At 40.8% G+C, this 11481-nt stretch overlaps 1 long non-coding RNA gene across 1 annotated transcript; it reads right to left on the bottom strand.

Annotated features, from left to right (window-relative positions):
* Positions 1–261: 261 nt before the first annotated feature.
* LOC149753751 (uncharacterized) lies at positions 262–10253 on the bottom strand. Its single transcript, XR_016400219.1, has 2 exons — positions 8031–10253; positions 262–2289 (listed from the first exon to the last, which is right to left on the bottom strand). It is a non-coding gene; the product is annotated as an uncharacterized LOC149753751 (long non-coding RNA).
* Between the last annotated feature and the right edge of the window lie 1228 nt (positions 10254–11481).

Here is an 11481-nt window from a genome sequence, read left to right as displayed (position 1 = left end):
TAACATCGGAACAAGGATTATTTATATTTTAATCTATTCTTGGATTAACATGCAAATTGGCTACAAGCCTAATAAGCATTTAAATAGAAATTCACAAAAGTAATTTGAGAATAATCCATCTTCAATTGGCATGAAATGTCTACCCTAAACTAATGTGGCAGGACACCGTATTTTTTCTAAGCATGAACCATCTTATATTTACTTAGTGATCATGAAGAATAGTTGTATAAACGTCATACTTAAAATCACAGAAATTAAATATGAGATGAAATAAAATATTCATTAGGAGCAAAATAAAGTTTATACAACTCCAGGAATAGAAAAGTAAAATATAAAACCCTTGGCCCTTTGTTAGGGCTGCATCCAGCCCTAGTGCAGAGCTTAGGCTTTCAAGCAGTGGTGGACGGCAGCAGCAGCATAGCAGCGGGCTCCCATCATGGCTATCTCCTTCTTTTCTCTGTCTTCTCCCTGCATTTTTACTTCGGTGGGAACTCCTGAGAAGAGATTGGATGAGAAGGCTGGCATGATGACAGAGGGAGCTCTGGCTAATCCCTTTCTTCCATGGGAGAAGGTGGCATGAGAGAGGAGAAGATGGCGTAACGCTAATGAAAGAAGGCCCTGGCTGATCCTTCGATGCCTCTCCATGCAGTGGCAGATAGCCTTTTATAGCTCACTCTTCCTCATGGCTTTATCCAAGTCTTCTACCAGCGGATAACTTCAAATCAAGGGGCTGAGAGGAATCGGGAAGGGCTTCAACGTGGAGGGCTCTATTCGTGGATACGGGAGATCCCTCGTGGTTGGCTGGCGTCAATCCGGAATGCCGAGATGTATTCATTGAATAGCTGGGATTCGGGTTATCTCGTGGATAAGCTGATGCTCTGTTCTTTGGATACTTGCAGTTGGCATCTGGATGAGGATCACGCTGAGATGCACGGTCGCGGATGGAGCTGGGGCGTTGGGATGAATCGTGGATAAGGGGATCTTTGGAATCAAGCCGGAAGAGGAGGATTGAGATGAAGGTGGATCACGGAAAGAATGGGACCTTGATACTTCGGTTTCGAAACAGAGGAAGCTTGTTTGGACGCCGTGAAATCTAGGACTTCGTTTCGAACGGGAGGATGAGACGGAATGGTTGAATGCGAAGAAGGCTTGGAAGCTTGGAGGAAATCTGGGATGATACGGATGACATGGGAGGGTAGGTTGGATTTGGCTGGGGTTAAGCTGGGAGATCCGTGGGATAAGGATGAACTTTGTTTTGAGGCTGGGATGCTTAATCTACGGACACAGGATGGGTAGCTTGGGACTTCGTTAAAGGCTGGGATGAGGGGGGTGGTGTTCTCGGCTGAGAGGAGATGCCGGAAGAATTGGATTTGGGTTCATCCCGTGGATCATGTGATTCTGTTTTGGGATGCAGGGAATCACAAGCGGGATGAGAGTTGGTTCCGAAACAGGGGATAAGCTTGGGAAGTTTGCTGGGATTAGTCCGGAAGGATGTTGGGATGTGGAGAAGATAAGGATGCTAGGAGGAAGATACGATGGGAAGATGAACTGGGATGCAGGGGATTCGGAAGTCATGGGAAGGAGAAATGATTCGTGAGCTGGGATATTCGGAGAAGGAAAGATGTGCTGGGAGCAAATCCGGATGGGGTTGATCCGGCTGAGATGCGGCTGAGCCGGACGCGTTCGAAGATGAAATGGTTAGAAGATGTTGATCCACGGGAGATTAGCTCTATTTTGAATCTAAAACAGGGGAGGAAAGGATGACGTGGAAGCTTTGGATGCGGAAGGGAAGGACGAGGATGAACGCGGAGAAATCCGGAAGAAGGAATCTGTTCTTGTTCTTTGGACATGGGAGGGAAGGACGTGGAACAGGGGATGATCTTGGATTCTTATCCATGGGAGATGAAGATGTTGAATCCTTGTTTTGTGGAAAGGATTGAGTGCATGGGATAGGGATGAACGGCTGAAGCTGGAGAGTCTGTGGGTGATGAAAAGCTAGTTCGGTTGGGAGAAAATTGGATACGGGGATGGCTTGGTTCTGGCTAGGACACGCACATGACTGAGATGCGAATGGGTGCCTGAAACTTGAGGGAACACTAATACGTGGAAGCATTAGATGGATAATTTATTTGCAAAGTAATCCTGCCATCCAAGTGTTCATGATCCTCCTTTTGAAATCCCATGTACTTTGGCATATAGGCATGTGTCACTCGGGATAGCTGCCACGTGTGCTCTAGTGTTATCAGTCTTCATGGTTATGAGTCAGACAAATGATGGGTTCGACCCGACCTGCATACATTAGACTCGACCAAAATAATTAAACCAAACTCGAATTATCAAATAATTTATTAAAATACAATGATGAAGGGAAACATATTTTCTTATGTTTAACTTTAAAATATGTGCATAAAAACAATAATATGTGCTATGTAAAATAGGTAAATTTATTTATTATTTAACACTTATCACACCCCCAACCTACATTTTGCTAGTCCTCAAGCAAAATAAAAACTAACTCACTTTCTCAGGAATCGCGATTGCATTTACCGTATGCAATAAGGCTTTAAACCCCTAGATGGCCCTAGTGGATGAGTTTTGTCTCGTGCGGATTTCCGGCTTAGATACCCACAAACTGTTGTCTCTACCCAAAGAGTTTATTGTTTTATACAATCTAATTTCAAATGCATAAGTGCCAAAAATTTCAAAAGCTCACAAAGTTTTAATTACTAAGTCAGCCCAAAGCCTAGGTCAAAATACAATTCAAGTTGAGGTCATTAAGTTTCCGTTAGGGAGTTGTAAGACTTTTTATTCTTGGGTGCTCGATGAAATCTGGACCATACACAAGCTAAGGCTTTAGATCCTCCAAAATACTGCTAAAGCTAGTAGTTTCCAAGCACTGGTCAATAAGACCTAATCACTGATTCAAAATCATCCTATCTTGCAGAATTTCGAGAGTTGTGGATGTTTACTTTAATACCTCATGGACTTTATCTGTAATATTCCAGTTTACTCGAATTTTTACAACGACGGCTTTCACACTATCGTCTTTTCCAAGGTCAATATTATTTTCTCTTTCTCTTTTTTTTCTTATTTATTTATTTATTTATTTATTTTGTATTTATAAATAAATTATGCACTTTTACTCTTGTAATGATTCCTCCGTGTAGCGAGCATTCAGTCAACAACTCCCACACCAAATGGCATAAGGTGTTGGGCATCAAGACTCCCCTACGGACCTATGCTCGGGTCCATCATTACAAGCCCGCTGACCTTTGACAATAGGTAGCCCTTTTCGATGTACCTGACTAAATTCACCTCTCTTTTTTTTTTAATAGTGAATTAGATAGGTATGATTCATCAGGACTCAAGGTTGCTACCAGACTTAACAACATCATGTTGAACCTAACCCTTAGAAGTGCAGACCATGTGTGCAGACCATGTTTACTTTAATACCTCATGGACTTTATCTGTAATATTCCAGTTTACTCGAATTTTTACAACGACGGCTTTCACACTATCGTCTTTTCCAAGGTCAATATTATTTTCTCTTTCTCTTTTTTTTCTTATTTATTTATTTATTTATTTTGTATTTATAAATAAATTATAAATACAAAATAAATAAATAAATAAGAAAAAAAAAATAATAAATACAAAATATTGACCTTGGAAAAGTACATTACCAAATATCGAATCTTATATAAGATGCACATATATATTTGATGTACATATCATACCAAGTAAAAGTACATTACCAAATATCATTTGCTTCTTCATTTAAAAAAATATTCATTTTTTTATAAAAAAATATTCTTCGAATTGTACATAAGTTACCGATATAAATGGGAGTCCCTGTTAGCCCACGACCTTTCCAGAATTCCGGTTCAACTCCGTAGCCGTTGGTCTCGGCGCCGTTTGATGCGGAGGAATCGGCACGGTCCGCTTTTGAAGAAGTTTGAAACCGGAAAGAAACAGGGACGGTGGAGAAAAGCCGCGTCCTCCCTCGTCTCGCAAAATCTTTGGGCGGAAAGCCGGTGGGGACCGACCCGCGGGTGGACGCCGCGGTTTCCTCTTCCTGCTTTCCAACGATATAAATTTATACCGATATAAATTTATATCGTGGAAAGGTTGTTGACTCCCATTTGGTGTGGGAGTCAACAACTCCCACACCAAATGGCATAAGGTGTTGGGCATCAAGACTCCCCTACGGACCTATGCTCGGGTCCATCATTACAAGCCCGCTGACCTTTGACAATAGGTAGCCCTTTTCGATGTACCTGACTAAATTCACCTCTCTTTTTTTTTTAATAGTGAATTAGATAGGTATGATTCATCAGGACTCAAGGTTGCTACCAGACTTAACAACATCATGTTGAACCTAACCCTTAGAAGTGCAGACCATGTGTGTTGTGAAATTCTAAAGTAAAAATTATCTTGCAACTCACTAAAAGAATTTTTAATGAAAAGAACTCAAGTTGTCTTACTTCTGACTAATCATTGGGCTTGTTAGATTTTATATACTTTGTGTGATTATCATTTCAGCACTAAAACATAGAAATTAAGTTTTTTTTTTCTTTTTTTTGAGATAAAACTTATTTAAAAATACGAAAACTTTCTTCAAATTCGAATTCTATACCCCCTAACCTAGACCAGACGTTGTCCTCAATATTTTTTTTATTTTTTTTTATTTTTATTTTTTAATAATATTATATTATTATTATTTTTTTATTGATTTTGTTATTTTTATTTTGGACGAAAATATGATGCATATGGAGGATAGAAGCATTTTACCGTAGTTACATCAGTAATATGAGGGATCCTGTTAAACATTGAAAAATGCAATAAGAAAAATGCAAAAACGAATTACGAAAATTGGGTTGCCACCCAACAAGCACTAAGTTTAACGTCTTCAGCCAGACGCAGCGCATCCTTAATTATATCATGCCGGGTTCATGCTGAGTTCTCCAAGAAAGAAAATTTGTGGAAAACTGATTGTCAGGCAAGGAGTTGACTGCTTCTATAGCCTTGTCTATATCAAAGTCAAAATGGGCCAAGTATGTTTTTAGAGGGTCATCTTCTAAAATATAGGGAAGGACTTTTTCTATAAGATCATCCATTTTTTCTATTAGGAAGCACTCAACTTTCCTCGCGGGTTAATCAGAAGCACGAAATATATTTAACTTGACCTTCATATTCTCAAAGGATATATTCATCACCCCAGTTCTACAATTTATACTCGCATTGGCTGTAGCTAAAAAGAGGCGCCCAAGGATCACGGAGATTTGTTTCTTAGGATTAGGCTCATGTTCCATATCAAGGACGATAAAATCTACTGAAAAATAGAATTTGTCTACCTTAACAAGAACATCTTCAATTATCCCACGTGGTGTTTTTACAGATCGATCAGCTAATTGAAGGGATACCGATGTTGGTTTTAAGTCACCTAACACAAGTTTCTTATAAACTGAGTAAGGTAAAAGGTTGACACTTGCCCCTAGATCTAAGAGTGCTCGATCAATGAAATTATTTCCTAAGACACAGGAGATGGTGGGAGCACCAGGATCTTTGAATTTCGGAGGGATGTTGTGTTGGAGAATAGAACTCACTTGCTCAGTTAGGAAGACCTTTTTAGGCACATGTGTCCTAGATTTTTGCTTTTGGGTACAAAGGTCTTTGAGAAATTTGGCATAGAAGGAAACTTGTCTAATAGCATCAAGAAGTGGAAGGTTGATTTTAACTTGTTTGAAAACCTCCATCATCTCCTCTAGTGAAGTTCCCTTTTTGCCAAAGGAAGAGGGTGAATTAAGAGCTTCAGGAAATGGGACTTTTGAAATGTGAGTTCTGGCAGAAGGTGGACTAGCTGAAGAAGAAGAAGGTTTTGAATTTTTATGTGATACATTTCTATCCTCTTCTTCACCTTTCTTATTGTTATCCTCACCAATCTTATTGTTTACTACACGTCCACTCCTTAGGGTAGTCAAAGCATTGGCTTGTTCATGATGAAATTGTATTTAGTTGATTTTCTTGAGCCATGTATTGTCCCCTAGGATTACTCACTGGTTGGCTTGGAAGCTTTTCTTCCTCTCGCTTGTTCAGTGCATTTGCTAATTGCCCCATTTGGGATTCTAGCTTGGCGATAGATTGCATGTGAGAGTGCACCAATTGTGTAATGGTTTCCAAACCTTGAAGGGCGGTCAACACTTTCTCCTCAAAGGCTGTGTTTCTATGGGGCGGAGGAGGAGTGTGTTGAAATTGAGTCGAAGGATGGTAGGGATTATCATTCTGGAATGGTTGAAAGTTTTGGAAATAAGGTTGGGAAGTATTGGAAGTCTGCTGCTTCCAAGAGAAATTCGGATGGTTGCGTCATCCCGGGTTGTAAGTGGTAGAATATGGATCATTACCGGGTCGGAATTGTGTTTGGGCAGCATTTACGTGTTCTTGCACAAATTCAGAGAATTGTGCTGCCGAAGGGCACTCAAAAACGGTATGAGATGGACTAGAACAAAGAGCACAAACTTGTTCTTCGAAAAAGTTTGGAAGCTGTTCTCTAGACATTAGCTGGTCCAATTTGCGGGACAGTGCATCTACTTTGTTGGATAGACCTATGGACAGGCTAACTTCATATATGGTCCATTTTCTTTGAGAATTCGGGGGTGCTTGACGAGCGGAGGAGGCATGGTGGAGGAAATTTTCATTAAGGTTTTCAAACATCTGCCATGCCTCATGCTCACTCTTAAGCATGAAAGTTCCCCCACAAGAAGCATCAACCATCTGACGGTTTCGTTCAGACAATCCGTCATAAAAGCATTGCACTAATTGCCATTTAGGTATTTGATGATGCGGGCATTTTCGGAGTAAATATCTAAATTTTTTCTAAGTTTCATGAAATTCTTTCCCATCAGATTGGGAGAAGCTCGTGATAGCACGCCTAAATTGGTTTGTTCTTCCTATGGAAAAATATTTCTTTAGAAATTCATGTTGCATTTGAGCCCAAGAGAGAATAGAATTGGCTTCTAATGAATGGAGCCATTGTTTAGCTCTATCCTTAAGGGAAAAAGTAAACAGCCTAAGTTTCAGAGCGTCATCAGTGAAGTTCTGAATTTTGACAGTAGTGCAGATCTCGAGGAACTCATCTAAATGTTTGTATGGGTCTTCATTGTTGAGTCCATAAAAAGAGGGAAGCATTTGGATGACATTAGACTTAATCTCAAATTGTGCAGCAGCAGTGGTATCAGGTAGTCGAATACAAGATGGAGAGGTATAAATGGAAGGAGTGAAGTACTCTTTTAACAGTTTGGGTTGTTCTTCAGCCATCTCGATAGGTGGAGCAGATCCTATGGTTCTATAGGTACGAATTTCGGCTCGAAGGGCCCTAATAGAACGCTCTATTTCAGAATCGAAAGGTACTAATTCAGGAGATCTGGAACGACACCCTAGCATACACCAATACCTTTCTGATCAGTCAAGTACAGTCAAGCATGCACTAAAAGAAAAACACATCAAGTCCTTGTGTTTGCCCTAAAATCACTAGACAGCTCCTAACTGATTTGAAGAGGGCACCTAAGCCTCCAATCCAGTCTAATAAACTGAGTTGACCAGGTAAGCTCCCAGGTAAGTGGGGGGGTCACGATGCGTTGCAAAGGTCCCACTTAAAAACCACTTGCCTCAAACAGATGAACTGTCTCCCTTGGGACAAAGCTTGCCTAGAAATCAACTAAGCCACAGAGCGAAATTAGTGTAACTTTCGGTGATATTCGTCCTATTGAGCTCGAATGTCCCTAGGGGCCAACGTCTAATTGATTTTAATTAAAGTGGTAATTATGTGAGAATTGATTCACCTAATTTGGGCAAGAATCTGGTGATGAAATCCAGCTCTTATCTTGTTGGGGTGATTGCCCTTACTATGTGCGGATTAATTGGTGTATGTGTATCAAGCATGCATTCACACTTTTGCTGAAATTAAAATCATACAATCACCACAAAATTTCAGGCTAGTTGGAAATCAATTTAAATAGGAAAGGTTCAGATGTTACCAAGAGGAATTTTTCCAGCAATTTTTAAAGCAAACCTTTACAGCATTCCTTTTCCAATAGTTCCCTTTTTGATCGCCCCAGATTTTCTCTTCGATTCCTGATCAAATAATACCAAAATAAAAATCAAGAATTAGTAAGAAAGAAGAAAGGGGATAATTAAAGTAACAAAAATAGAAAATATTTTTATTTTATTATATATATATATATATATATATTTGAAAGTTTTTTTTATATATATATGAAAAGAAAAACAACTATACTAACAATCCCCGGCAACGACGCCAAAAATTGATAGTCAACTTTAAAGACCACGCAATAGCACGTATCTGGTAGGATAGTGATTACGGGTATCGATCCACAGGGATTGGGGAACAGTTGCTTTTCTTTTTAAAAAAATAAAAATATTTAAAAGGAAGAGTTTTTGAAGAAAATTAAACTAAGGAATTTAATAAATAAATGCAATTAAAATGCTATCAGTTTGAGGGAACCTAGGACAGGAAATTCACCACTAACATCGGAACAAGAATTATTTGTATTTTAATCTATTCTTGGATTAACATGCAAATTGGCTACAAGCCTAATAAGCATTTAAATAGAAATTCACAAAAGTAATTTGAGAATAATCCATCTTCAGTTGGCATGAAATATCTATCCTAAACTAATGTGGCAGGACACCGCATCTTCCCTGAGGATGGACTATCTTATATTTACTTAGTGATCATGAAGAATAGTTGTATAAACATCATACTTAAAATTACAGAAATTAAATATGAGAAGAAATAAAATATTCATTAGGAGCAAAATAAAGTTTATAGAACTCCAGGAATAGGAAATTAAAATATAAAACCCTTGGCCCTTTTTTAGGGCTGCATCCAGCCCTAGTGCAGAGCTTAGGCTTTCATGCAGTGGTGGACGGAAGCAGCAGCACAGCAGCGGGCTCCGATCATGGCTATCTCCTTCTTTTCTCTGTCTTCTCCCTGCATTTTTACTTCGGTGGGAACTCCTGAGAAGAGATTGGATAAGAAGGCTGGCATGATGACAGAGGGAGCTCTGGCTAATCCCTTTCTTCCATGGGAGAAGGTGGCGTGAGAGAGGAGAAGATGGCGTAACGCTAATGAAAGAAGGCCCTGGCTAATCCTTCGATGCCTCTCCATGCAGTGGCAGATGGCCTTTTATAGCCCACTCTTCCTCATGGCTTTATCCAAGTCTTCTACCAGTGGATAACTTCAAATCAAGGGCCTGAGAGGAATCTGGAAGGGCTTCAACGTGGAGGGCTCTATTCGTGGATACGGGAGATCCCTTGTGGTTGGCTGGCGTCAATCCGGAATGCCGAGATGTATTCGTTGAATAGCTGGGATTCGGGTTATCTCGTGGATAAGCTGATGCTCTGTTCTTTGGATACTTGCAGTTGGCATCTAGATGAGGATCACGTTGAGATGCACGGTCGCGGAAGGAGCTGAGACGTTGGGATGAATCGTGGATAAGGGGATCTTTGGAATCAAGCTGGAAGAGGAGGATTGAGATGAAGGTGGATCACGGAAAGAATGGGACCTTGATACTTCGGTTTCGAAACAGAGGAAGCTTGTTTGGACGCCGTGAAATCTGGGACTTCGTTCCGAACGGGAGGATGAGACGGAATGGTTGAATGCGAAGAAGGCTTGGAAGCTTGGAGGAAATCTGGGATGATACGGACGACATGGGAGGGTACGTTGGATTTGGCTGGGATTAAGCTGGGAGATCCGTGGGATAAGGATGAACTCTGTTTTGAGGCTGGGATGCTTAATCTACGGACACGGGATGGGTAGCTTGGGACTTCTTTAACGGCTGGGATCAGGGGGGTGGTGTTCTCGGCTGAGAGGAGATGCCGGAAAAATTGGATTTGGGTTCATCCCATGGATCATGGGATTCTGTTTTCGGATGCAGGGAATCACAAGCGGGATGAGAGTTGGTTCCGAAACAGGGGATAAGCTTGGGAAGTTTGCTGGGATTAGTCCGGAAGGATGTTGGGATGTGGAGAAGATAAGGATGCTGGGAGGAAGATACGATGGGAAGATGAACTGGGATGCAGGGGATTCGGAAGTCATGGGAAGAAGAAATGATTCGTGAGCTGGGATATTCGGAGAAGGAAAGATGTGCTGGGAGCAAATCCGGATGGGGTTGATCCGGCTGAGATGCGGCTGAGCCGGATGCGTGGGAAGACGAAACGGTTAGAAGATGTTGATCCATGGGAGATTAGCTCTATTTTGAATCTAAAACAGGGGAGGAAAGGATGACTTGGAAGCTTTGGATGCGGAAGGGAAGGACGAGGATGAACGCGGAGAAATTCGGAAGAAGGAATCTGTTCTTGTTCTTTGGACATGGGAGGGAAGGACGTGGAACAGGGGATGATCTTGGATTCTTATCCATGGGAGATGAAGATGTTGAATGCTTGTTTTGCGGAAAGGATTGAGTGCATGGGATAGGGGTGAACGGCTGAAGCTGGGGAGTCTGTGGGTGATGAAAAGCTAGTTCGGTTGGGAGGAAATTGGATACGGGGACGGCTTGGATCTGGCTAGGACACGCACATGACTGAGATGCGAATGGGTGCCTGAAACTTGAGGGAACTCTAATACGTGGAAGGATTAGATGGATAATTTATTTGCAAAGTAATCCTGCCATTCAAGTGTTCATGAACCTCCTTTTGAAATCCCATGTACTTTGACATATAGGCATGTGTCACTCGGGATAGCTGCCACGTGTGCTCTAGTGTAATCAGTCTTCATGGTTATGAGCCAGACAAATGATGGGTTCGACCCGACCTGCATACATTAGACTCGACCAAAATAATTAAACCAAACTCGAATTACCTAATAATTTATTAAAATACAATGATAAAGAGAAACATATTTTCTTATGTTTAACTTTAAAATATGTGCATAAAAACAATAATATGTGCTATGTAAAATAGGTAAATTTATTTATTATTTAACACTTATCAGATACTAAGGAAATGTTCCTCATGGGAGATAGGGAACACATAGAGGATCTCAAAACCTACAACGAGGCGATATCAGATATCGATTCCGAGAAATGGTTGGAAGCTATGAAGTCAGAGTTAGACTCCATGCATTCCAACCAAGTCTGGACTTTAGTAGATCCACCAGAAGGTATTGTACCTATTGGATACAAATGGATCTACAAAAGGAAGATAGGTTCGGATGGAAAGGTAGAGACCTATAAGGCAAGGCTAGTAGCGAAAGGGTATAGTCAACGCGAAGGCATTGACTATCAGGTGACCTTTTCACCTGTAGGCATGCTGAAATCCATCCGAACATTGCTTGCCATAGCAGCATTTCATGATTATGAAATTTGGTAGATGGACGTGAAAACTGCTTTCCTGAATGGATATCTTGATGAAGATATCTATATGGAACAGCCATTGGGTTTTACCTCCAGTGATGGAGATCACAAG

Source organism: Phoenix dactylifera, chromosome 4, assembly GCF_051530095.1.
Source record: "Phoenix dactylifera cultivar Ajwa chromosome 4, Ajwa_hap1_PhDact_Kaust_v1.1, whole genome shotgun sequence".
NCBI classification, from domain to species: Eukaryota; Viridiplantae; Streptophyta; class Magnoliopsida; order Arecales; family Arecaceae; genus Phoenix; species Phoenix dactylifera.
The sequence above is the reverse complement of the archived record's forward strand: the minus strand, read 5'-3'. Positions and strand labels throughout refer to the sequence as shown.